At 41.8% G+C, this 6,572-nt stretch overlaps 1 pseudogene; it reads left to right on the top strand.

The window, feature by feature from the left end:
• The first annotated feature begins 3,553 nt into the window (after positions 1 to 3,553).
• On the top strand, positions 3,554 to 4,050 carry LOC123947167 (annotated as a pseudogene).
• The last annotated feature ends 2,522 nt before the right edge of the window (positions 4,051 to 6,572 follow it).

Below are 6,572 nucleotides of genomic sequence, written 5' to 3'. Positions count from 1 at the left end.
ATCCCCATACCCACCTCCCCTTCAGCAACCATCAGTTTGTTTCCCATGGTTAAGAGTCCCTCATGGTTTCTCTCCCTCTCTGATTTCTTCCCATTCAGTTTTTCCTCCCTTCTCTTATGATCCTCTGCACTGTTTCTTAAATCCCACATATGAGTGAACCATATGATAATTGTCTTTCTCTGACTGACTTATTTCCCTAGTATAATACCCTCCATTTCCATCCATGTTGATTTATTTTTTTTTTAAGATTTTATTTATTTATTTGACAGAGAGAGATCACAAGTAGACAGAGAGGCAGGCAGAGAGAGAGGGGGAAGCAGGCTCCCCGCTGAGTGGAGAACCCGATGTGGGGCTCGATCCCAGGATCCTGAGATCATGACCTGAGCCGAAGGCAGTGGCTTAACCCACTGAGCCACCCAGGTGCCCCACCATCCATGTTGATTTAAATGGTAAGTATTCATCCTTTCTGATGGCTGAGTAATATTCCATTGTATAAATGAACCATATCTTTTTTATCCATTCGTCTGTTGAAGGACATCTTGGCTCCTTCCGCAGTGTGGCTATTGTGAACTTTGCTGTTACAAACATTGAGTCACAGGTGCCCCTTCGGATCACCACATCTGTATCTTTGGGGTAAATACCCACTGGGTGATGGGTAGCTCTATTTTTAGCTTCTTGAGGAAACTCCATGCTGTTTTCCAGAGTGGCTGCACCTGCTTGATTACCCTCTTACACAAATTTGTCTCTACGTTAATTTCTCTGCCTTTAACATGGCTTCATACATCATACATGATCCCTTCATAATTTAATTCAAAAGGTTTTCTGCCACTCCATGTTTGAGGAGGCATCAGGCTCACACCGTGGGGATCTGGTAGAGGAAGCACGGTTCTGGTGTTAGACTCTGAGGTGGGGGTCTGTCGTCCATGCACAAACAGGGTACTTACGGAAATCCTCTGCATCACCCTCACGGAATTCTAGTTCACAGGAATGATCTGGAATCATTTTTATATTTCATATTTCCTTGAGGGTTTAATGGATCCCTTGGGAAAAATTAAAAGGAGATATTTAGAACTAAGGGCTGGACTTGGAAACATTTGCTTTCTTCTACAAATACTTTCTGACTCTTTCTCTTTTTTTTATAAATAACCCCCCTGGTTCCAAAATAGACTATTTGCCCTTGGGGAAAAAATTGTCAGAAAAGTTTGATTCACTGAAGCAAATGTTTTATTTAGAAAAAAAAAAGTTGTCTAGAAAATGGTTTCAGCCAATTTCCATCCTCTCTAAAATGATAATAAATTTTTGGCAAAACCTCTTTTTTACCACTTGGTCACTTGCTGTCTTTGCATTATTACAGAGCTGTGTCAGGCTTGTGTATGTGTTGCTCCCTAGCTCCAGGGAAGAAGGTGGATTTTATTCTCTTTGAATATCCTTCAGTGCTTAGTACATCAGCCCACAGAAAATATATATGCAACGAGCACTTGCCAAGTGATTGAATAAATGGATGAATTAATGACTGCTACGAGAGTGACTGTCTTGAGTTTATCTGTCAACTGTTTCGATTTACTGTGAATTAACTTATAATTTGTTTTACAATAAAGTAGTCTTTAAGTAGGCATCTCATGTTTAGGCATCTTTACATCTTGGAACTGTTCATGACAGGAAAGAGGGAGGACAAACTTCTTGGACTAGGAGAGGCGGGGTCTCCCAAGTCAAAAATGTGAAGAGTCTTTGGGAACAAGGGTGGAAAAAAAAGTAAAAGAAGCTTTTCATTTATTCATTTATTTTATTTAAAGATTTTGTGTATTTGACAGAAGGAGAGACTATGTACAATCAGGGGGAGCAGCAGAGAGAGAGGAAGAAGCAGGATCTCTGCTGAGCAGGGAGCCCAATGTGGAGATCGATCCCAGGACCCTGGGATCATGATCTGAGCCAAAGGCAGATGTTTAACCAACTGAGCCACCCAGGCACCCAAGAAGTGTTTGTGGGTGACCAGCAGGCATGGTACTTCAGTGATGGGGAGGGACCGCATTGACCTGCTACCATTGCATTTTAGTGGACTCTACAAATAACAGGAAATTCCATTGCGTAGCTTAAGCCCAGAAGCTGATTTGTCTCCTGTGCTGGGGGAACGAGGACAGGACTGGGACGGTGGCTCAGGAACACCATCAGGGGCCCAGCATTTCTCATCATTCCATTCTCCTTCCACATAACCCTTCATCCTCATACCTCTCATCTTGGGATTTGCTACATCTCCAGGCCTCATATCCAAGTTCTAAGCCAAAAAAAAAAGGAGAGGTAGGGCATGGGCAGTGAAGATTGAAGGGACAAAGACATTTGCCTTTTTATTGAGGAAGTGGCGGTATCCCTGGGGACTTTTGCCTGTATCTCATTGGACATATGACCATCCCAGCTGCAAAGTAAACTGGGAACTCAAATATTTTCAGCTGCCCTGAATGAAACTGAGTTTCCTCTGGTAAGGACAAGGGCGGAGATCAATGTCTGTGAAACAGCTTTCGTCTGTCAAAGCGTGATTAGATGGTTTGAGCAACCTGGTTGGAGAAGCTGATAACAGGAACATACCCAAGTGACCAGCTGAGGCCAGAGGAGAGGATTAGTTCAGGGAGACATCCACAGCTGGGAGGCCCACTGAGAATTACTGATCCGCCCTCTGGAGCGAGGCTGTGGTCTAGCCTGTTCTGGCCCTGAAAATACCACTTGGAGATACCCAAGGCAAAGGAACCTGCTCTTTGCTTCCCAGGAAAGCCCATAAAGAATGGTCTTATGTTAAATGATGACAGAAGCAACTGGATAGCTAGGAAGCAACATGGAGAATTTCCATAAAGCCCTGATCGCTGTGTTAATTTATAGTATCACAGAAATTCAGAAGTGGAAGAGACCTCAGAGATCATTGTAATGTAATCCTTCATTCAACAGGGAGAAAACAAAGGCAGATTGAGGTGATATGACTTCCTCAAAATAACACAGATAGCACCAGACCTCAGCCTATAGAGTCTAAGTACTTTGAACTCCTTGTTCAGAACTATCTTCTCTATACTGGGTCTCCTATGGGGAGCAGCAAAATCACTTGGGCCACTGGCTAAAATTCAGATTCCTGCATCCAGTACCCAACTTATTGAATCCTTATTTCCAGGTGTGGCTGCTGGGAATCTGAATGCTGACCTGGCCTGGAGTAGTGTTCTGATGGAGGACCTGAGCTGAGAATCATGTGTGTCTTTCTGAATTCCAACCCGCGGGATTTTCTGTCCCGAGATTTGGTCTACATGTCTACTGAGTTGCTTTCATCTCTAAATGGCTGATGGCAAGGTGTTGGGCCAAGACAATGGCATGAAGGAGGATGAGAAAGAGTAAAAGTGTGTCAGAGCTAGTATCCCAAGGTGATAATCTGAACAGTAGAAGATTCTTGCTCTTTAGACTGGTGGCAGTGGAATATTACTACCGAGGAAGGTTAAGGAATGTTCCACTTGGTGCTGACCCAACCTATTTCATTAAGACCTATATCAGAATGGTTTTCTGCTTCCTGACCAGTAGCATCATGGGTCGCACGCACGCTGCTGGGAAGGGCCCGTCCCGGTAGGCTCTACCTTACCACTGCAGCTGCCCCACCTGGTTGAAGTTGACATCTGATGACATAAGGAGCAGATCTACAAACTGGCCAGGAAGGGCCTGACTCCCTCACAAACTGGTGTGATTCTGAGAGACTCACATGGTGTTGTTCAAATCTGTTTTGTGACAGGCAATCCAATCTTGAGGATTCTTAAGTCCAAAGGACTTGCTCCTGCTCTTTCCGAGGATCTCTACCATTGGATGAAGAAAGTTGTTGCTGTTGGAATGCATCCTGAGAAGAACAGAAAGGATGCTAAATCTGACTGATGCTGGTCGAGAACTGTATTAGCCATTGGCTTGATATTATAAGACCAAAGAGTCCTCCCCTCCAGCTGGAAATATGAGTCATCAACAGTCTCTGTCCTGGTTGCATAAGTTTGTCTATATCCTTAAGCAATAAAGTCATTGTCTAACTAGAAAAAAAAAGACCTATATTGAAATGATTACAATTCTTTTTTTTTTGAGATTTTATTTATTTATTTGATAGAGATCACAAGTAGGCAGAAAGGCAGTCAGAGAGAGAGAGAGAGAGAGAGAGAGAGAGGAGGAAGCAGGGTCCCTGCTGAGCAGAGAGCCTGATGCAGGGCTGGGTCCCAGGACCCTGGGATCGTGACCTGAGCCCAAGGCAGAGACTTAACCCACTGAGCCACCCAGGTACCCTTGAAATCATTACAATTCTTAACCATAACACTCAATATGTTGGCCACTGACAATCAAACGTTTTCAGGAGGGAAACAAAGCAGTAAAAATTTTAGCTTGATTTATGGATCTTTTCCCTGAAAGCAGTGAGATGAAGTACTCAGTGTATGGGACATATACGATGGTGAGTCGGAGCTTAGTTTCTCCATCTGTCTTCCCGGTAAAAGCAGTCGTAAGACTTTTTTTTTCTCCCAGAGCTATAATGTTCCCGTTCCCATTTCAATGTGAGTTGTTTATTTCCTCATCATTTATTCTCCATTATTACTTTCTGAGTAGCTAAAATGCTAGCAGGTGTCAACATTGCTTGGAGGCATGGTATTTACAGGATAATTGGAAGAATTTGCATCTTGAGGGAATGCGGAATTTCTTTAATGAGAAATTAAACTAATGGACTTTTATCTCATTTGCCTAGTGCAGTGGTCCCTGAAACTGTTGATGATCAGAATGCTCTGGAAAGCTTTTAATATATTTTCACTGTTGATAATTAATTTCAGAATTTAAGAGTTGTGCGTGCTCTTCGTTAGTGTGATAATAATTCGAAGAACTGTGCCGAAGGGTAAAAGTGGAAAGTAAATCCTGTCTCCTCCACTTTGTAGTTCCTAGAATAATCCCACCATCAACATATTTTGTGTATTGTCTTCCAAATCCTTTTATACGTAGTACAATCATATGGATGCTTATATCTATTTTTCTATTTTTCTGCATCTACGGATCCATTGCCTGCTTTTCCTGGCTGCAGTCTCTTGGACACCTTCATATGTAAAAAGTGCAACTACACTTCGGACTTTCAAATGGACATGTTTTCCGTTAAAATGACTAATTCATTGGATCAGGTGAAGCCCAGGGATTTGTGCTTTTTCAAGGAAGCTCCTCCATTATTTCTGACATAAGCTAGTCCCTGAACTCGCATTTAGAAACCACTGTCTTAGCTCATGTGGCAAAATAGGTTTTAAGAATTACCATTTCCATGTTTGGCTGGAAATTTTCTTCATTAGGATTAGAAACTGTGTTTTCCTTCCCACTGCCTGATAAGAATGAAAAATAAACGATTGCCCACAAAATTTTTTTTTAAAGATGATAAAATTCTCCTTTATGCACAAGGCAGGAAAGTTCCATTGGTAACTGGTGGCAAGTATGGAAGATAATGTGTGAAATTTATCATAAGAATAAGGCACTGGGAGAGTGTCAGAAAGAAGTCACCTAAACATGGTACTTACAGGTCTGCAGGAAGAGCCCAGAATAAACACCTGATGCTCATAGATAAAGAGATGAAAAATGGCAAAGTTGTTAAAATTAAATACCCCTCCCTCTCCTTTCAAGCTAGAAGTATTTATCATGACCTGAGTGGAGAGAGAGTGTGAGATGCTCACCCAGGTGCCCCAAAGCGAAATGCTTTCAAAGTTAGAGATTCCAATTTGGATTTTTATCAGCTATGGGACTATCCTTAGGAAATTATCACCTTAAGAAATCAAACTGCATTTGAATGCATATTATACCTTTGAGCTTGTACTTCTAAGATGATTTCCGAAGGAGCATTCATCGATTAATATTTTTCTTCGTCACTCTATCAGTTTCATTCCTTTGGTTACAGACATAAACCAAGTCAGGTTAACCTAAGAAAAATGGGATGTATTGAAGGGAGATGGTATAGTTCTACAAAATCAAAGGAGGAGTTTGTCATATGAATAGATAAATAATGGCAAAATAATTCAAATTAAACTTTTTTTAAGGTTAGAAATATTACCTTCTTTCAAAATTATCTTTATTTTGAACTTGGGTCTTTGTGAATTGCTGTAACAGCAGTTAATATTTTAGTTAACAGCAAACCTTAGGAAAAGAGTAACCAGAAGAGCTTTGGAGATTCCATGAACAGGCTCTTTCGGACATTGCCATTAGGGTGACAGATTCAACTGCTTTCTACACTTGTGTCACTCTGCTCAAGGGTCAGAGTTCTGAGAGAGGGTTGGATTGGCCCAGCTTGGGCCGAAGTCTACTTCTCCACCAATCCTTATGCTTGATGAGCTCTCACAGCTCACAGTCCCATCAGGACCACATAAAATAGGAAATAGAGAGTTACCCAAGGAAAGTCAGATTCTTATGACAAGAAGAAGAGGGAAGAAATGCTAAGCAAACAAAAACCAGAGAAGCTCACAGCTGTCATCTACTGTATTGATTAGTATGAGTTCAGTGGCAAGTAGCAAAACCTAACAGTATTGTGATCGGGAGACCAGGAGTGAGACAAGTATAAG

Source organism: Meles meles, chromosome 7 (genome assembly GCF_922984935.1).
Source record: "Meles meles chromosome 7, mMelMel3.1 paternal haplotype, whole genome shotgun sequence".
In the NCBI taxonomy this organism is placed as follows: domain Eukaryota; kingdom Metazoa; phylum Chordata; class Mammalia; order Carnivora; family Mustelidae; genus Meles; species Meles meles.
The sequence above is the reverse complement of the archived record's forward strand: the minus strand, read 5'-3'. Positions and strand labels throughout refer to the sequence as shown.